A 22775-nucleotide genomic window follows, 5' to 3' on the forward strand; every position below is an offset into this window, starting at 1 on the left:
AACCTGGCTTATCCAAATTTCTAACATCATGAAACCACTCACCATGACTGGTCATGTGGTTAGAGGCACCTGAATCAACATACCAAACATCATTGCAAGCTACAGCATCTCCTGACATGGAGTTAACCATATGCTGCATCACAAAAAGGTGCTCATTTCTGTCGTCACCATGCCCACTTGATGATGCATAGTTGCTTTGCTGCAACTTCCCACTTTTGATGTCATTCTGCTTTTTATAGCATGTATTCTCCTTGTGTCCAGGCTTTCCACAATAATAGCATTCTGTGCTGCTATTTACTTGCTGGTTCCTTTGCCATGAACCACGGCCTCTTTGGCTCCCCCTGCCTCTAGAACTACCACGTCCTCCTCCATAGGACTGGTTTTCCTGTTGTTGCTGTTGGTTCTGATTTCCTGCACGGCCACCAAAACGGCCTCTTCCTCTACCTCTGCCTCTACCTGTATTCGAGTAGAAAGCAGTCTCTTGAGAAGTTGAGGTGGCTGAACCACCATTCCTTTGCTCTTCACTCAGCAAGAGAGCAATAAGTTCCTGAAAATCAGGAAATGTTTCACGGACTCCAATGGATGTCCGAAACTATGCATAATCTTTCCCAAGACCATTCAAGGTCACGGACACTAAGTCCTCATCATCAACAGGTGCTCCAATGGAGGCAAGAGAATCTGCAAGGCCTTTCACCTTCAAGGAATACTCATTTATATTCAGATTTTTCCTTTGCACATTGTGCAACTCCTGCTTTAGCTGTATCTTTCGTGCTTTGGTATTTGTGCTATACAGCTTCACCAATGTATCCCATGCTTCCTTAGGCGTCTCTACATCCTGTATATGCACAATCATAGAATCTAAAATGCTAACAGACAGCCAATACAGGCATTTTTTGGCTTTTTCATGCCATTCTTTAAAGGCCTTCAATTCAGCAGGAGTGGGAGCAGTACCCAAAACTGGTTCTGCAGTTTCACCACTGATGTAATCCCAAACTCCCTTTCCCATAAGGAAGTTTGTCATCCTGAACTTCCATGCTTGGAAGTTATTCTTGTCAAGCTTCTCACTGACAATGGTAGACAGATTCTCAGACATTTTACAAATCACGAATTGCAACAGCAACCTGTAAACACAGCAAATGCCTCACAAGGGCAAATAACAAAACTTCTGCGAAAAGCCTCACAGGGGCAGATCTGCAACACTGACGAAAGTGGTATTTCACCACACAGTCACTTCCTCGTGACGATTTTGCATCAACAGGCAACAGGCATGAATCTACAACTCCCAATATCTCTGCACATAGGCATACGATGCAATTTCTGTGGCACCTTTCCACCGACTAGCCGTGCGGTGGTCGCACAGCAAAAACAGGGCCTTTTTTTGAGTGCCTGCGAAGAACTTCCGCCTTCAAAACGGGCCCCAAAACGGCCTCAAATCAGAAAAATAAAGTCACCAAGGGCTACGCCTTCTCCTGCAGCATATACTGCACTCTCGCCGCACCGCGAAGGGCCTCTCAATCTGAAGCAATGCACTCCTGCACTTCTGGCTGTGCTACCTGCAGAGATTTGCTCCCAAACTCGAAATAGGAAAGCTACACTGGTCCTCTTACCAGGACACCACAAACTTGGCTAGCTTTCTTGAGCTCCTTACCACGAACAAGGCTCTGATACCATGTAAAGAAAGAGGGAGAGAGATAGGAGACTCAAGTTTAGCTTTCTTCACAACACACAAAAGAGAGAGGACACAAGGTTGGAGGGTGAAGCCTTTCTTCACTTTTGCACACAACAACAATACAATAGAAGAGGGAAATACCCTATATGTCAAAACCTAGAATACGTGGTTCATATGTGAACCCAAACCAAAAACATACGTGGTAGTCTAACTACACCACGAGTACAACTAACATAGGCGGTGACATAAATGATAGTCATCCAGGAGATATATCGAGGGTAGAGCTTGATATCTCAACAATGCATCCCCTAAACCTACCAATACACAAAAGCTCATAGAAGGGGATAAAGTGACATCAACAATTGGATACAGAAGTTGGCTATATAATAGATAATTGTAAAACAACACATCTAATGTTTCCAGATGTGGATGCCCAAATGATACAACTAGAAGCACCAATTTGGGATGATGAATCAAAAGTAGTGGAAATGCCAGTCTTCATGACAGGCGCCAAATGGGACAGTGACCCTAAAGAGTCCATAATAGAAGGCTATGGTGCCGACATAGAGTGGGATTTGGAAACAAAAGCTGATAATGCATCCTTGGAAGGCCAAGTATTTGACAATGACTTGGCAATCCTACAGGCACTCATGGCCATTGAATTCCCCAAGATCGACCCTCCATCACAATCTAAAAGCAACCGGTCCAGGAAAAAGAAGGATGATATACAGCGCCACAAGGCCAAGATAGAGCATTTCAATGAATTCGAAAGAATGTAGACAAGAGTGATAGAATTGTACTTGACTAAGCCCACAAAAGCACCTGAGTCTCCAAATTTTAAATGGGATCTTGAAGGGCTTGAAGGTTTTTGTATAGCCGAAGAACCACTCCTTGAGAGTGCAACTCCTATTGAAAATCCATCACTGGTCTCACAAAGCAAAAAGCTTAGAAAGTTCAAACCCAATGTGAGAATGAAGAGTGAAAAGGTGAATAATAACAAAAAAGAAGAATAAGGGAACACGGGTGAATTGGACCAAACATATTCTAGTGGAGCTAGTAGCCAAGAAAGCACCTCAAAGTGCCATGAAGGCCTAAGGGAAGTTCTCGATTACTTCAAAAACTACACTAGAGGAGAAGCAACAATAGCAGTTCCTAGGCCAGTCAAGGAATCAAAGCCCAAAGAACCAGAGAATATTGAGGATCCCAGTTTATGAAGGACCAACTAAGATAAGGAAACTGAATCTTGCCTTGGACGATGAAGAAGAAAAGCCTATGTACATTGGTGAACCGCTCACTCTAGAAGAAGAAAATGAATTGAAAGCATTGCTAATGGAATATAGAGATTGCATTGCTTGGTCATACAAAGAAATAAAAGGGATTTCCCTAGAAGTTACAGTACATACCATACCAATAAGGGAAGGATCCAAACCAAAGGTATGTGGACCTTACAGGACAAAAATCCCAAGTATGGCACCCATGTCTATGAAGAATTAGAAAAACTACTGGAGGCTGGTTTCATTTATGAGATCAAGCATACCGATTGGGTGTCACCAATTGTGATTGTTCTTAAGAAAAACAAGAAGCTCAGAATATGTGTGAATCTCAAGAACATCAATGCAGCAACAATCAAAGATCATTATCCCCTACCATTGACTGAAATAGTTTTAGAAATGGTAGCAGGATTTGAAGTGTATAGCTTCTTGGATGGGTTCAGTGGGTACAACCAAGTACAAATTGCACCTCAAGATCAAGCAAAGATAGCGTTTGCCACAAAATGGGGCATTTTTGCATACAGAGTCATGCCATTTGGCTTATGCAATGCCCCATCTACTTTTCAAAGGGTAATGTACACCACCTTCAAGGAATTTCTCAACAAGTTCCTACAAGTCTTCCTCGATGACTTGTGCATACACTCAGGAAAAAAGGATCACTTGAAATGCCTTGAAGAAGTGCTTAAAAAATGCAGGGAGTATGGAATCTCTTTGAATCCTCTAAAAATGCCAATTCTTGGTCACACATGGAGTAGTCTTAGGACACATAGTCTCTCGACATGGGATTGCAACTCACATGGACAAAATAAAGATCATCATGGAACTTCCCCCCCTGCAAGGGAATTCAAGTCTTCATGGGACAAGCTGGATACTATAGAAGATTCATACTGAGGTATGCCATGATTGCAAGGCCCCTATACAACCTCCTAGTCAAATTCATTTGGACAGACGAATGCAAACAAGGATTCGAAACTCTCAAGTGGAGATTGATCACAGCCCCTGTTCTAATGGCACCAAATTGGGACATAGACTTTCATGTACATACTGATGGTTCCAATTATGTAGTAGGGAGTGTGTTATGTCAACTTGGCAAACACAACAAAGACTACCTAGTATACTTTGCAAGCAGATAGCTAAATGATGCGGAGGTGAATTACACCACAATAGAAAGAGAAGCCTTTGCAATGATCTACATCATGAAGAAATTTCGACACTATCTATTGGCTACTGACTTTATCTTTTACACAGATCATCAAGCCTTATTATGTCTTGTGAATCGGCCATGTACCACAGGCTGGATCACTTGATGGCTTCTACTGCTACAAGAATTCAATTTCAAAATCGTGGTGAGAAAAGGAGCTCAACACTTCATTGCCGATCACATGTCATGATTGAGGACAGGAGAAGTGCCAAAAGGAATAGAAGATGGCCTACCAGATGCTGCATTATTTCAAATAGACGCTGTGTTTGATTGGTGTGCAAACATCATTGGGTATTTAATGGCAGGAAGACCACCTCCTGAAATGAAAGCAGTGGATGCTAGGAAACTAATTCTAAAAGCTATACCCTATCAACTCATTGCAGGACAACTATACAAGATGGGCAAGGACCAGGTTTTAAGCAGATGTGTGATGCTACATGAGATCATGCCAATCCTCAATGAAGCACATGAAGGCATTCCAAGTGGACATTCCCAAGGGGAAGCAACAGCAAGAAAAGTCCTTCTTGTAGGATACTGGTAGCCAACACTTGTGAAGAGAGTGGGAGAGAAGTAAGGAGTCTACTTGCAGCTTCCTCACATACACAATGGGGGAATACACACAAAGGTGGAGGCTGAAAATAGTTTTCCTCTTCTTAGTTGTGAAAGCAAAAAGAACTCTCTCTAAGTACAAAAGGAATAGATGAACCCTATATGTGGGTCTCAAACCAAACTCAGCTAACCTAGGTGGCATACTAACGAAGCCACTAACTAGAGTACATAAAGATAGCTGTCATCTTGCTATTATACATGGGTGGTTTACCAACCACATCTGTAGCTAAGTCGGTGACATAAATGCACAACGGTCACCCTGGCATATCACGAGTAGAGCTTGATATCTCAACACTCCCCCTTGAGCTTAGTCCCAATTCCTGCACACCAAGCAGGTCTCTAAACTTGTGCAGCTTCTCTGCACCTAATGCCTTTGTGAATATGTCAGCTACCTGATCCTCTGTGTTGACATAAACTAGATCAATAAAACCTACTAGAACCTTCTCCCGCACATAGTGATAATGCACCTCAATGTGCTTTGTTTTAGCATGATAGAATCGGTTATTTACCAAGTGTATACTGCTCATGTTGTCACAATAAATGACAGCTGGCCCATTTGTAGACTGATGCATATCATAAAGTAGCTTACGCAACCAAGCTACCTCACATACAACCATTGTTGCACCTTTGTACTCAGCCTCTATGCTCAACAAGGCAACTATAGGCTGTTTCTTACTGCTCCAAGTGACTACAGCACTCCCAAAAGCACTCCCAAAAGAGAATACATATCCACTGGTAGATCATCTATAAGAAATACTACCAGCCCAATTAACATCAGTGTATCCATGCAACTGTATCTGAACCCCAGTCTCATAAAATAGTCCATACTACAATGTGGACTTCACATACCTCAGTGTGCATCTAGCTGCATCCAAATGCGGTTTCCTTGGAGCTTGCATAAACTGACTTACCAACCCAACAAGATAGCTCAAATCTGGCCTGGTAATAGTCATATAAATCAAACTTCCTACTCTGCATTTGTACATTCTAGGGTCTTCCAGAAGCTCACCTGCATCTGCACTCAACTTCACATTCTGCTCCAAAGGAACTGAAATAGGCTTGTAGCCTGTCATCCCATATTTGGACAACATGTCCAATCCATACTGCCTCTGCAAGAGCCATATCCCACTTGTGGATCTAATCACCTTAATGCCCAAGAAGTAACGCAGCTCTCCCAAATCCTTCATCTCAAACTTCTGCTTCAATAGCATTTTCACATGAAGGATATCTTCATCACTATCACCTGTCATGATCAAATCATCAACATAAATGACAAGCAGTTTAATGCCTTTCTCTATTTTTCTCACATAAAGTGAGAAATCTACCTTGGAAATCTAAAAGCCAATAGTGACAAGATACTGTCCTATCTTGTTAGACCATGCTCTGGGTGTTTGCTTCAAGCCATACAAGGCCTTCTTCAACCTGCAAACAAACTTAGGATGAACAGCATAAACATAACCTGGTGGCTGCTCCATATAGACCTCTTCTTGCAAATCACCATGCAAGAAGGCATTCTTTACAACCATCTGATGTAAAGACCATCCCTATGATGCAGCCATAGCAATGACTTCTCTTACAGTTGCCATCCTTGCAACTGGATTGAATGTTTCTTCGTAATCAATGCCATAAATCTGTGCATACCCCTTGACAACTAATCTTGCCTTGTATCTACTCACAAAACCATCTGCATTGTGCTTTACCTTATAAACCCACTTGCAGCCGATTGCATTCTTGTCTTTAGGCAAAGGCACCAATTCCCATGTAGCATTTTCTTCCAAGGCATCCATTGCTTCATCCATGGCTTCCTCCCATTTTTCTTTTCCCATGGCTTGCTCAAAAGAAATGGGTTCTGGTTCATGTATCACTTTGACCATATAGGCATAGTGAATGGTTGTAAATCCATCATATTTCAACCTATCCATAGGATACTTAACTATGGTAGACCTGCACAAAATAGGCTCACTACCAGCTGCTCTCAAAACATCCCTTGTCTTCCTTACTCCAGGTGTAACAAAAAAAGGAATACCCAACTCATCATCAAGGCTCTGTTCGAAGCCACTGGATTCACCATCCACATAAGAGTGACCTCCATTCATATCAACCATGGGCTAATCTACTTTCTCTTTTCCCTTTCATGATACTTGCATACAACTATCTGCATTGTCAGGAGATTCTCCTGATCTCAATCTACCAGTCCATGGTGAAGTATGTGAACCACTGCTACAGGACGCTATAGGTCCACTAATATTTTGTGATTGTTGCTATGATTTCTATGCAGCATTACCATTTTGTGCATCTACATCATCAATCACATTTACTGGTTTATACCAGCTGCTCATCTCATCAAAAACAACATCTGTGCTCACTGTAAACTTACGAGTAGAAGGGTTATAGCATCTATACCCTTTATGCTGCAGAGAATAACCAATAAAGATGCACTTCTCAGCTTTTGGATCCAACTTGGATCTCAACTCATTTGGCACATGAACATAGGCAATGCAACCAAAAAGTTTCAAATGAGAAATGTTTGGTTTCCTACCTACTGAGGCAGTCAATAGAGCGAGCAAGAAAAAGCGAGTGAGCCCAAAAAAGCGAACGACAATTAGTTGAAGTGATTTGAAAATCAAGCAAGCAAAGAAAGAATCTTAGTTTTTTATAAAATAATTGCTTGAAGTATAAAGTATTCAAAAGAATGGTTATGTGTCACATTTCTTGAAATTGAGTAGTCTAAAGGTAAGGACTATTGTAACATGACCCCATTTGGGTTTGGCAATTATCCTAGGGGGTCACTCATAAACATGTAACATACCACTTTTGTGCATTGAGGGGTATTTTTTAGTGGGGGGACTTACATGTTGTTTGTGTGCATGAAGGATTTATAAAATAGCAACTTAATGTAATTTATATATGTAGATATTTTAAAATGTAAACACATACATGGGTTCAACCATTTACATGACAAAATGTAAATTGCAAGAATAGGGGTAATTTTTAATACATTCTTGCTTGCACATGCTTTATGGGTTTATGAAGAGTGATCCCCAGAGTGCAATTAAAAGGTAGAGGATTTTAAATTTTGGTTTTTTTTTTTGCCAAAATAGACAGTGTCTTCTCCCTCCCCATTATGGGAAACCTTGCTTTAAACTTGGTGCAAAAAATTGGACAAAATTTCACAAAATTCATATTCTGATGCACACAATTTTTTTAGATGGTGCAAAAAGGCATGATATTGATCTAAATCATGCCTTGTCATTTGATTTGATATGTAACATTATACCATTTATATTTGACAATAAAAAGATGTAGGGATGTTAAAAACTCATCTTTTGGGCCAAAAAAATCATATGTTGACAACACGCTCCCTGTTTTGGCCCAAAAGAGGACATTTTCACATCCCTGTATTTTTGCAAGATGTCAACATATGATTTTTTTGGCCCAAAAGATGAGTGTTAACACGCTCCCTGTTTTGGCCCAAAAGAGGACATTTTCACATCCTTGTATCTTTTGATTTACAAGTCCAAATAGGGTCATGTTACATATCAAATCAAATGGCAAGCCGTACTTTAATGCACTCCCTCTTTTGGCCCAAAAGAGGACATTTTCACATCCTTGTATCTTTTGATTTACAAGTCCAAAAAGGGCCATGTTACATATCAAATCAAATGGCAAGGCGTATTTAGATGATTATCATGTCTTTGTGCACCATCTAGTAAAATTTAATGCACCAAAATATGAATTTGTGGTTAATCTGTTGCATTGGTTAGATTAGTGGGAGGTAAGAATAAATCATTAGGGAAGGATATTTTTCCAGTAACAAAGAAACATGGGTTTCATTCCAAGAGTGAATAGAGTTTAAAAAGCTAAGCATTTACATATGCATGGAATCTAGACTAATCCATGCAAGGAGTCCTTCGAAACACCCCACCTGTGTGGAAGGTTGCATTGATGATCTCAATTACTCTAGTGGAAAGAGAGAACTTGATTGCAGTAGTTACTGTAGGGTTTGTCTTTAATACAAACAATGAATCGGAAATTGAACATACAAACTATCTCATGGATGATGTGAAATTAGTGTTAGTGGCTCAGAAAGTTATATGCATATTTAACCTCCTAGCATTGAGAAAACATATGGACTTTTCAATAAGTTATTATTTTTTGCTATAAATCATCATCTTCCACTGGCGACCCAATGGAAGCAAGTGCGTTTGCAATCTTCTTCACCTTCATGTGGTAATCATTGATGCTCATATTTTCTCTTTTCACATTATGGAACTCCTACTTGAGCTGCATTTTCCTGGCTTATGTATTTGTGCTATACATTTTTCCATGCCTCCTTCAGCGTGCTTGCATCTTGAATATGCACAATCATAGAATCTGAAATACTGATAGACAGCAAGTACATAACTTTCCTAGCTCTCTCATGCCAACCTTTAAATGCCTACAACTCCTATTGATTGGGAACATTAGGAATAATTAGTTCTTGTTCACCTCCAAGAATGAACTCCCAATAGCCTTTTCCCTTAAGGAAATTCGTCATTCTAAACTTCCATGCTGGGAAGTTGTTCTTGTCATGCTTTTCAGTGACTATCTGTGAAAGAGCATCAAATGCCATTACGGCACACTGCAAAAATATTATGTCACTACAAAAAACACAACTTCTGCCTCACAAGGGGCTTTCTTGAGCTCCTTACCATGAACCGAGCTCTGATACCATGTGAAGAGAGTGGGAGAGAAGTAAGGAGTCTCACTTGCAGCTTCCTCACATACACAATGGGGGAATACACACAAAGGTGGAGGCTGAAAATAGTTTTCCTCTTCTTAGTTGTGAAACCAAAAAGAACTCTCTCTAAGTACAAAAGGAATAGATGAACCCTATATGTGGGTCTTAAACCAAACTCAACTAACCTAGGTGGTGTGACATGAAGTTGGGGGTAATAAACTTCACGCACCTCTTCACTTCCTACTGCTTTTGAAATGACTGCCAAAGATATTTATCATTGAGAATGGGACATTAGAAAGAAGCTTTTATGCCAAGATACCACACCATACTTTCCTCCCTCAGATAAGAATGAAGATGGTAACATCCCAAGTGATGTTGTAATCAAGCATAGGGACAAGGAAAGGATCAGCAAAGGCCATAATCTCAGCGAGCCGGTCTGTGCCAAAGAGAAGAGCGATACATTATTGAAAGAAGATCTTGCGGCTCAACATGACATGAACTAGTATATATCGAGGAGTTTGAAGGGGCTGATTGGGTCGGATGGGTAGATTCCGAGGAAACATTGCACCTCCTTCATAGACACCCTTAGACTTAGCTCAAAACACTCTACAAATTGTCATTAGACACACACGCCTATAACTTTCAGTAGGGACATGATATCAAAGATTTAAGTACACAAATAGATGTGCCTTGAGATGGGCTTCGTGCTGATATAAGTTTCATTGAAAACAAACAGATAGTTGAAGAGATATGGACAGTTTACTGGAAGGGGGTAAAAACTATCATGAAAATAGACTATCAGACACAGAGACTCATAACATTTTGTAGTAGTATCTGATTCAAGATCTAAGCACCTAGAGACATGCGCCTTAAAGAGAGCTTTGCGCTGATATATGTTTCATAAGAAACAGAGAAGCGGCCAAAAAGTTATGGATAGTTTACTAGATGGGGGTAAAAACTGTTATGAAAACAGACTGTCAGACACAGAGAATCATAACTTTTTGCAGCAATATCTGATTCAAGATCTAATCACATACAAACATGCGCTTAAAAAGAGCTTCGTGCTGATATAAATTTCATTACAATCGGACTACCGAGAGCAAAAAGTTATGAGCAAAACACTAACAGGGGGTCAAACTGTCATGAAAACTGCCCTCCACCTAGGCTAATTTCGTCTGAGCAGGATGCTCCCTCAAGACTCCACCTTCATCAACGATCCACCCCTCATGGATTTTGCCTAGAAGAGGGTAAGAAGCTTGCATGGTGGCTCAAGAAATAAATGGACTATGTGTGCATAGTGAGCAGCCGAATAGAAAGAACTTTTAAGGCTTTGAAAGAAAGAAAAGGGAAGAGACACTCAAGAGAGAGAACCTGAAGTGACCTTCGTTACAAATAGAGTGAAAATCCACTCCAACACTACAAACACAAGGGAGAGGAAGAGGTTTCATACATACAAGAGGGAGCAGAAGCTCCAAGACTATTCATAGAGAGAGAATAAACTAGAGAGAGATGGACTCAAGAGTCTACATAAGAGAATATCTACAAGAGGGAGAGAAGGCTCATGGAAGAGGCTTGGGGAGACTAGAGCTACAGCAACATGAGGCCTAATGGTGGAAGAGATTGATAAACAAGGGAGAGGAGGGCTCCTTTTATAGAGATTTTGTTACCCTCCTTCACCCATTTACAATTGCTGCCTATAGATTCCTTTCCCCATCAATCACATAAGAACGTATGTCACCATCCATGTCCTTTTTGGCTACTCTTGCCATGTGTCCCATCAAAAGATGCTCAAGACTCTTAAAATATTGAGAAAGTCAAGAGTCTCCTCACATGGAGCCCATAGGGACCCTCTCTTATCCACATGTCCACATCCTCCTTATTCCACATAGGAGTTCTAGAAGGATTCCTCTTGACTTGACACTCCTCCACATGCCTTCCACACGCTTGGCATGTGGCCTCTCTTATATTATTGGAACACATGGACATGAGCCCACCTCTTTATATGACTCACTCTTCCTATTTTCTAAAAACTCCATAATATCCCATACACAATTAACTCTCACCCCACACTGAGGTATTTATAATTCATACCTATGGTATTTACAATGAGCCATTCCACTCATCCTCTCCATCCCATACAATATCATAGAAAATACAAATAAGTGAGAGCCGCTAGGCTATCACTTGATACTCAAACTTTTATCAAACATAGAGAAAAACAATACCAATGCCAAATTAAAAATATCAATTTTTGGCGTCACATCTTTCCCCCCCCAGAAGATCCTCTCTAATACAGAGAGGGTCTGCTGGCCCTCAAGGTGGTTGAGCATAGAAGAATTTAAGGTGATACTCATTGGTGCATCTGGGTATCACCATGCCATCAACATCCTCAAGCTGATAGGTTCCATTTGTGACATTCATATACATCCTTATGGAGGTGTGGCCAAAAGTAACCAATCTCTGCTTCTGTTGTGGAGTTAACCCTCGAGGCAACATGCCTTCTTCCACATATTTCTGAACATCTTATAGTTTTGGCCATCCAGTGTCTACCCAAAAAACCACCCCCCGGTCTAGCACTACAATGGCTTTAGCTAACGCATCTGCCCTTTGATTTTCTTTTCTCTTTATATGAACAAACTTGCAAAAATCAAACTGAGTACATAGTGCCATAGCCTTTTGATTAAGCTCCTTCAAATGAGGACTTCTTGTCTTGTAATGCCCTTGCATTTGCTTTATAATAAGCTGAGAATCTCCTCTTACTTCCAATTCTTTAACTTGACTTTGAAGACAACCCTCCAAACCAAGAATCAAAGCATTATACATAGCTACATTGTTAGTTGTGATACCTGGAAGCTCTTGTCCTCTTGCCCATACCTCTTGACCTTCAGGATTCATCAAGACTATCCCCCCGGCTCCTTGTTGGCATGAAGGACTAAAAGCCCCATCAAAATACAAAACAAAAGTTGTTGGCGGTGTATCCCTTTCATCTTTAATGTTCTCCTTACATTTCTTTTCTTCTCCTAGATCCTCTCGCCCTGTGAGCAAATCTGCCATAGTAGACCTAGTGGTATTTTCAGTGACAAAAGAGAAAGAGAACTCTTGAAGCTCTGACAACCATTTTGCAAATCTCCCCCCAGGATTAAGCTCTATTTTTCTCACATAGAGTGAGAAATCTGCCTTGGAAATCTGAAAGCCAATAGTGACACGATACTATCCTATCTTGTCAGACCATGCTCTAGGTGCTTACTTCAAGCCATACGAGGCTTTCTTCAACCCTGCAAACAAACTCAGGATGAATAGCATGAACATAACCTAGTGGCTGCTCCATAAAGACCTCTTCTTGCAAATCACCATGCAATAAGGCATTCTTTACATCCATCTGATGTAAAGACCATCCCTTTGATGTAGCTATAGCAATGACTGCTCTTACAGTTGCCATCCTTGCAACTGGACTGAATGTTTCTTCATAATCAATGCCATATGTCTGTGCATACCCCTTGACAACTAATCTTGCCTTGCATCTGTTCACAAAACCATATGCATCATGCTTGATCTTATAAACCCACTTATAGCCAATTGCATTCTTGTCTTTAGGCAAAGGCACCAATTCCCATGTAGCATTTGCTTCCAAGGCATCCATTTCTTCATCCATGGATTTCTCCCATTTTTCATTTCCCATGGCTTGCTCAAAAGAAGTGGGTTCTGGTTCCTATATCACTTTGACCATATAGGCATAGTGAATGGCTGTAAATCCATCATATTTTAGCCTATCCATAGGATACCTAGCTCTGGTAGACCTGTGCAAAATAGGCTCACTTCCAAGTGCTCTCAAAACATCCCTGGTCTTCCTTACTCCAGGTGTAACAACAGAAGGAATACCCAACTCATCATCAATGCTCTGTTCTGAGCCACTGGATTCACCATCCACATAAGAGTGACCTGCATTCACATCAAACAAGGGCTGATCTACCTTCTCTTTTCCTTTTCGTGATACCTGCATACCACTATCTGCATTGCTTTGAGGAGATTCTCCTAATCTCAACCTGCCTGTCCATGGCGAAGTATGTGAACCACTGCTAGAGGACACTACAAGTCCACGGATATTTTGTGATTGCTGCTGTGAATTCTGTGCAGCATTACCATTTTGTGCATCTACATCAATCATCACATTTACTGGTTTATACCAGCTGCTCATCTCATTAAAAACAACATCTCTGCTCACTGTAAACTTACAAGTAGAAGGCTTATAGCATCTATATCCTTTTTGCTGCAGAGAATAACCAATAAAGACGCACTTCTCAGCTTTTGGATCCAACTTGGACCTCAACTCATCTGGCACATGAACATAGGCAATGCAACCAAAAATTTTTAAATGAGAAATGTCTGGTTTCCTACTAGTATAGATCTTGTATTGCTGCAGTGGGAGTCCTGTTCATTATGTAAACTGTTGTAGCAACTGCTTCAGCCCAATAATAATTTGGTAGATCTTTTTCATTTAGCATGGCCCAAGATACCTCTCCATTATGCCTATTTTTCCTTTCTGCAAGTCCATTTTGCTGTGGGGTATGACTGCATGAATATTGCTGCTTTATGCCGTGCTCTTGCAGGAACCTTGCAAACTCATTTGAGAGGTACTCTCCCCCTCCATCTAACCTTAGGCATTTTATTTGAGGCCTCTTTCTTTCTCCACCATAGCTTTAAAAGCTTTGAAGTGCCCAAACACTTCACTTTTCTTTTTCATAAAATACACCCAAACTTTTCTACTGAAGTCATCAATAAAAGTGACAAAATAGTGACAGCCTCCAATAGATGCAGCTTTAGTAGTCCACACATCAGAGTGCATTAATTCCAATGGCTTTTTACTCTCTTGAACATGCCTAGGAAATGGTTTCCTTGCCTATTTTCCAAATTGACAGGCTTCACAAACCTTATGCATTTCTGCAACCTTGCATTTAGGCAATCCTACAACAATATTTTGGGCTTGCATTGATTTAAGTCACTATATATTAACATGACCAATGCGTTTATGCCAGATATCAATATCTGCAACTACATCGGTCCCATGTGCAAACATTGCTGCACTCAATTCAGGCATGTCCGCATCCAACATAAACATCCTGCCCTTCTTCTTTCCTTTTGCTATCAGGCGACCGTTATTTTTCATATCCTCAACAAAGCATCCATGAGGATTAAATCTGACCTGCAAGCCCTGCTCAACCATTTGACCAATAGAAACTAGGTTCTTGGTGATATTCGGGACATGAAATACATCAGACAGATATTTCTTTTTCCCATCCTGCATAGACAAAGGAATTTTACCAATCTGTGCAATAGGATGTGCAGTATCATCACTAGTCTCCACAAATCTTGGTTTTTCCATTTTCCTTGCATCTTGCATCCATTCTGCATGACCTGTCATGTGGTTTGACACACCTGAGTCAACATACCACACATCATTTCGTTCTTCTGCACTTGTCATAGAATTGGTCATGTGCTGCACCATAAATACATGCTCATTTCTATCATCACCCTGTCTACTAGAAGATGCATAATTGCCTTGTTGCAATTTTCCATTCATAATGTCATTGTGCTTTTTATAGCATCCTTAGCCATATGACCCATTTTACCACAGTAGTAGCATTCAACATTGTTGTTTGCATTTTGGCCTCTCTGCCATCCACCACGGCCTCTTTGGCTCCCCCTGCCTCTAGAGTTACCACGTCCTCCTCCATAGGACTGGTTTTCTTAAGTTTGTTGCATATTCTAATTTCTACCATGGCCTGCAGATCAGCCTCCTCTACCTCTGCCTCTTCCAGCATTTGAGTAGAATACAGCTTCTTTTAAAGTTCCTCCTGAAGAAGATGCACCCCCATTTCTCTGCTCTTCAAAAATTAGAAGAGCAAACAACTCTTCGAAATCAGGAAATTTTTCATGGACGACAATGGATGTTCGGAACTGTGCATAATCCTTTCCTAGACCATTCAAGGTCACAAAAACTAGATCATCATCTTCCACTGGCGACCCAATGGAAGCAAGTGCATCTGCAATTTTCTTCACCTTCATGTGGTAGTCATTGATGCTCATATTTTCTCTCTGCACATTGTGCAACTCCTGTTTGAGCTGCATTTTTGTGGCTTGCATATTTGTGCTATACATTTTTGCCAAAGTATCCCATGCCTCCTTTGGCGTACTTGCATCCTGAATATGCACAATCATAGAATCCAAAATACTGATAGACAGCCAGTACATAACTTTTCTGGTTGTCTCATGCCATCCTTTAAATGCCTACATTTCATGTTGATTGGGAACATTAGGAAGAACTAGTTCTTCTTCATTTCCTATAATGAATTCCCAATAGCCTTTTCCCATAAGGAAATTCGTCATTCTAAACTTCCATGCCTGGAAGTTGTCCTTGTCAAGCTTTTCAGTGACAATCTATGAAAGAGAATCAGACGCCGTTACAGAACACTGCAAAATATTCTGTCACTGCAAAAACCACAGCTTTTGCCTCACACGGGTAGATCTGCAAAACTGACGAAAGTGGTATTTGATCACACAGTCACTTCCTAGTGACGATTTTGCATCAACAGGCAACAAGCATGATTCTGCAACTCCTAATATCTCTGCATACAGGCATACGATGCAATTTCTACAGCAACTTTTCACCGACCAGCAGAGCAGTGGTCGCACAACAAAAATAGGGCCTTTTTTTGAGTGCCTGCGAAGAACTTCTGCCTTCAAAACGGGCCCCAAAATGGCCTCAAATCAGAAAAATAAAGTCACCGAGGGCTACGCCCAATCCTGCAACATATACTGCCCTCTCGCTATACCACGAAGGGGCATCTCAATCTGAGACAATGCACTCTTGCACTTCCGGCTGTGCTACCTGCAAAGATTTGCTCCCAAACTCGAAAAAGGAAAGCAACACTGGTCCTCTTACCAGAAGACCGCAAACTTGGTTTGCTTTCTTGAGCTCCTTACCACAAACAAGGCCCTGATACCATGTGAAGATAGTGGGAGAGAGGGAAGGAGTCTCACTTGCGGCTTTCTCACAAACACAGTGGGGGAATATACACACAGGTGGAGGCTGAAGACAGTTTTCGTCTTCTTAGTTGTGAAAGCCAAAAGAACTCTAGTACAAATAAATAGAAGAACCCTATATGTGGGTCTCAAACCAAACTCAACTAACTAAGGTGGCATGCTAACTGAGCCACGAACTAGAGTAGATAAGGATAGCTGTCATCCCATGGGCGGTGTACCAACCGCATCTGCAGCTAACAAGTCGTGACATAAATGCACAACGGTCACCCTGGCATATCGCGAGTGGAGCTTGATATCTCAACATTTTGTCAATGAGGTCATCCAAGAACTCTTGTCTAGCTTTATGGTGATCCATAGAAAGAGCACACCTTACTACCCCTAAGGGAATGGACAAGCCAAATCCACCAACAAAATTCTATGTATTGTCCTCACCAAGGTAGTAGAACCAAAGTGTTTTGATTGGGTAGAGAAACTAAATGCAGCCTTATGGGCATATAGAACCACACTCAAGGTTAGTATAAGAAATACGCCTTTTCAATTAGTGTACAACCTTGAAGCTATGGTCCCATTGGAATTTGTAATACCTAGTCTACACATAGCAGTACAAGAACACATGGGAGATCATGAATCACTGAAAGACAGACTCTACCAATTGGAGAATCATACAGAGACCAAATTAGTTGCCTACCATGCCATGACAACAAAAAAACAAAGAAGGAAGGCATGGTTTAATAGAAACCTCAAAGACAAAGACATCAAGGAAGGTGACCTGGTTCTGCTATACAATGCCAAAGTCCATAAGGGTGAGCTCAAATTTCTAGGTCAAGGACCCTATAGAGTCAAAAAAATGAATCCCATCGGAGTTGTGCTACTAAATGCACTGGATGGAGTCCAATTCACAACAACAATAAACAGGAGCCGACTGAAGCACTACTACATCAACATGCAAGCCATCCCTGACAATAATGAAGATTTGGAGTCCCAAGTCTTCCATAATTAGGACTAGATTGTTTCACGAGCACTTACTAGCATATGTACGCCTTCGCACATATAGGTAGTTTCAATCTAGGGCTTAGAGGTTATGACTAAGTCCTAGCTACCCTATGATTTCCTTCACAAATTAAGCATATAAGAGGAATGCCTACCTCACTAGTCATGCATAGCACACCCACATGTTTCGAGCACCATGAATAAATTGCACAAATAAAAGCCCCAAGAGATACTTGTTTTAAATCCACACACACAGCACCCTCATCACAAAAAGAGTAAAACGCATTAGCCACTCACAAAAGAAACATGCACTCTTGCCACATGGCACTATATTGGCACTATCCAACTGGGACCTGATTCATGTGTGCAATGCCAGGGTCAAGACAATCCAATAAGATGGAAAAAAGGTCTACAATGCCATCGGCAAAGCGACACCATGCCAAATGGCCTAAACCTCTGTTGAGATATCGAGCTCCACTCGTGATATGCCAGGGTGACCACTGTGCATTTATGTCACCGACTTGTTAGCTACAGATGCAGTTGGTACACTGCCCATGAATAATAGCTGGATGACAGCTATCCTTATGTACTCTAGTTAGTGGCTCAGTTAGTATGCCACCTTAGTTAGCTGAGTTTGGTTTGAGACCCACATATAGGGTTCACCTATTCCTTTTGTACTTAGAGAGTTCTTTTGGCTTTCACAACTAAGAAGAGGAAAACTATTTTCAGCCTCCACCTTTGTGTATATTCCCCCATTGTGTATGTGAGAAAGCCGCAAGTGAGACTCCTTCCTTCTCGCCCACTCTCTTCACATGGTATCAGAGCTCGGTTTGTGGTAAGGAGCTCAAGAAAGCAAACCAAGTTTGCATTGTTCTAGTAAGAGGATCAGTGTTGCTTTCCTTTTTTTTGAGTTTGGGAGCAAATCTCTGCAGGTAGCATAGCCAAAAAGTGCAAGAGTGCATTGTCTCAGATTGGGACACCCTTCGTGGTCTGGCAAGAGGGCCCATTTTGGTGGCAGAAGTTTTTCGCAGGCACTCAGGAAAGTGCCCTATTTTGGCTGTGTGTATGCCTGTGCGCAGAGATATTGGGAGTGACAAAATCATTCTTACTGCCTATTGATGCAGAATTGTCACTAGGAAGTGACTGTGTGGTCAAATACCACTTTCGTCGATTTTGTAGATTTGCCCTTGTGAGGCAAAAGTTGTGATTTTTGTAGTGATAGAATATTTTTGTAGTGTTCTGTAATGTCGTCTGATGCTCTTTCACAGATAGTCACTGAAAAGCTTGACAAGAATAACTTCCAAGCATGGAAGTTTAGAATGACGAATTTCCTTAAGGAAAAAGGCTATTGGGAGTTCAGTACTAGAGCTGAACAAGAACCAGTTATTCCTAATCTTCCCAATCAATAGGAGTTGCAGGCATTTAAAGGCTGGCATGAGAGAGCCAAAAAAGTTATGTATGGCTATCTATCAATATTTCAGATTCTATGATTCAAGTGCAAAGAAAGAGGGAGAGAGATAGGAGACTCAAGTTCAGCTTTCTTCACAACACACAAAAGAGAGAGGACACAAGGTTGGAGGGTGAAGCCTTTCTTCACTTTTGCACACAACAACAATACAATAGAAGAGGGAAATACCCTATATGTCAAAACCTAGAATACATGGTTCATATGTGAACCCAAACCAAAAACATACGTGGTAGTCTAACTACACCACGAGTACAACTAACATAGGCGATGACATAAATGATAGTCATCCAGGAGATATATCGGGGGTAGAGCTTGATATCTCAACACTCCCCCTCAAGCTCAAATCCATCTCACGTACACCAAGCAAGCTCCTAAATCTGCGAAGCTTCTCGGTACCCAATGCCTTCGTAAAAATATCAGCCACCTGCTCCTCAGTGCTGACATAGACAAGATCAATCTCACCAGCTAGAACCTTCTCTCTCACAAAGTGATAATGCACCTCAATGTGCTTCGTTCTAGCATGATAAACTGGGTTATTAGCAAGCATGATGCTGCTAATGTTGTCACAATGAATGACAACTGCTACATGAACTGATTGTCCCATATCTCCAAGTAGCTTCCGTAACCAAGCTACCTCACATGCAGCCATTGCTGCACCCCTGTACTCAGCCTCTGTGCTCGACAAGGCAACTGTTGGCTGCTTCTTGCTGCTCCAACTGATGGCACCACTCCCAAGGGAAAACATAAAACCACTAGTAGATCTCCTGTCTGAGACACTACCAGCCCAGTCAGCATCTGTGTATCCATGTACCTGTAATGCACACCCAGCTTCATAAAACAGTCCATAATGCAATGTGGACTTCACATACCGCAGTATGCGCCTAGCCGCATCCAAATGTGGCTTCCTCGGTGCCTGCATAAACTGACTCACCAGCCCCACAGCATAGCTCAAATCTGGTCTGGTTATAGTCATGTAAATCAAGCTACCTACTATGCGCCTGTACATAGTAATATCTTCAAGAAGCTCACCTGACTCTGCATTGAGCTTCACATTCTGCTCCAATGGAACAGAGATAGGCTTACAACCTGTCATCCCATATTTGGATAGCATGTCCAAACCGTATTGCCTTTGCAACAGCCATATCCCACTCGGGGATCTAATAACCTCAATGCCCAAGAAGTAACACAACTCTCCCAAATCCTTCATCTCAAATTTCTGCTTCAACAGCAGCTTCACTTCATTAATGTCTGCATCACTATCACCTGTAATAATCAAGTCATCAACATAGATGACTATAAGCACAATCCCTCTGTTTGTCCTTTTCACATAAAGTGAAAAATCTGAATTGGAAATCTGAAATCCAATAGTGACAAGATATTGCCCTATCTTGTCTGACCATGCCCTCGGCGCCTGTTTTAAGCCATACAAGGCTTTGCGCAACCTGCATACAAAGTCGGGGTGTGAGTTATCCTCATAACCTTCTGGCTGCATCATATAAACCTCTTCCTGCAAATCACCATGCAAGAAGGCATTTTTCACATCCATCTGATGCAAAGACCATCCCTTTGCAGCAGCCATAGCAATTACTGCTCTCACGGTTGCCATCCTTGCAACTGGGCTGAAAGTTTCCTCATAGTCAATTCCATATGTTTGTGCAAAACCTTTGGCAACCAATCTTGCCTTGTACCTGCTAACAGACCCATCAGCATTGTGCTTTACTTTGTAAACCCACTTGCAGCCAATAGCCTTCTTATCATGAGGCAAAGGCATCAAATCCCAAGTGTGGTTTGCATCCAAGGCAGCCATCTCTTCATCCATAGCTGCTTCCCAATTTTTATGCCCTGCTGCATCCTCAAAACATGTGGGCTCTGGCTCCTCTAGAACCTTGACCATATAAGCATAGTGATGTGCTGTATACCCATCATATCTCAGCCTGTCAACTGGATACTTAATACGAGTGGACCTCCGTACAACTGGATCAGTTGCAGGCGTCTTTAAATCATGCCTGCTTTTCCTTGCACCAGGTGTAACAATAGAAGGAATCCCAAGTTCCTCATCAAGGCTCATTTCAGAGCCGCTTGACTCTCCATCAACATGAGAGCTACCAGCAGACACATCAAATACTGGAGCATGGTCCACTTTTTCTTTTCCCTTATGTGATACCTGCACAACACTATCAGGACTGCCATGTGACGATTCACTAGATCTCAATCTTCCTGTCCATGCATTAGATCCACTAGTAGAGGACTCTCTGGGTCCACTCAAGGCTTGAGATTGCTGCTCTGCATTTATTGCAGCATTCCCATTTCCTGCATCTGCATCTCCTACCATAACAGTTGGTGCATACCAACTGCTCATTTCATCAAAAACAACATCTCTGCTCACTTGCATTTTGCGGGTGGAAGGGTTATAACAGCGATACCCTTTCTGGTGCTGAGCATATCCAATAAAGATGCATTTTTCTGCCTTTGGATCCAGCTTTGTTCTCTTCTCATCAGGAACATGAACATAAGCTATGCAACCAAATACCTTCAAGTGAGAAATATCTGGTTTTTGGCCTGTATACATTTCTTCAGGCGTCATGCCATGGACAGCTGCAGTGGGGGTTCTATTCATAATATAAACAGCAGTTGCTACTGCTTCAGCCCAAAAATAATCAGGCATGTTTTTCTCATTTAGGATCGCCCGTCCTACTTCTGCAATATGCCTGTTCTTCCTTTCTGCAACCCCATTCTGCTGAGGGGTAGACCTGCATGAGTACTTCCTTTGAATTCCCTGTTCTTTCAGATATTCACAAAATTCTTCTGAAAAGTACTCTCCCCCTCCATCAGATCTTAGCACTTTAATATGCACACCTTTCTCTTTTTCAACCATGGCCTTAAAAGCCTTGAAATGGCTGAACACTTCACTTTTGTGCTTCATAAAATAAATCCACACCTTCCTTGTGTAGTCATCAATAAACGTCACATAATAATGGCATCCACCAATAGAAGCAGCTTTGGTTGTCCAAACATCTGAATGGATCACTTCCAAAGGTCTTCTGCTCACCTTAGCATTTTTAGGAAATGCATGTCTGGCCTGCTTACCCATTTGGCATGCTTCACATACCTTTTGCATTCCCTCAACTCTGAATTTAGGCAAACCTGCAACAATGTTTTTCGTTTGCATAGATTTCAGCCTTTGTATATTCACGTGCCCAATGCGCTTGTGCCATATCTCAATATCTACAATGACACCTCTCCCATGCGCAAACATAGCAGCTTTCACCTCAGGCATATCAACATCCAAGGTGAACATTCTACCATTTTTGTTGCCTTTTGCAACCAAGCGGCACTTATTTTTCAGGTCCTCAACAAAGCATCCATCAGGATTAAATCTAATCTGCAGACCTTGCTCAACCATCTGGCCAACTGAAACTAGGTTCTTAGTGATTTTTGGAACATGAAGTACATCTGCCAAGTACTTCGTTTTGCCATCCTGCATAGCCAATGGCACTTTACCAACCTGCGTAATTGGGTGCGCAGTATCATCACCTGTTTCAACATAACCTGGCTTATCCAAATTTCTAACATCATGAAACCACTCACCATGACTGGTCATGTGGTTAGAGGCACCTGAATCAACATACCAAACATCATTGCAAGCTACAGCATCTCCTGACATGGAGTTAACCATATGCTGCATCACAAAAAGGTGCTCATTTCTGTCGTCACCATGCCCACTTGATGATGCATAGTTGCTTTGCTGCAACTTCCCACTTTTGATGTCATTCTGCTTTTTATAGCATGTATTCTCCTTGTGTCCA

The sequence above is a fragment of the Dipteris shenzhenensis genome, chromosome 15 (genome assembly GCF_047967505.1).
Source record: "Dipteris shenzhenensis isolate YYH24624 ecotype China chromosome 15, Dip_SZ_1.0, whole genome shotgun sequence".
NCBI lineage: Eukaryota > Viridiplantae > Streptophyta > Polypodiopsida > Gleicheniales > Dipteridaceae > Dipteris > Dipteris shenzhenensis.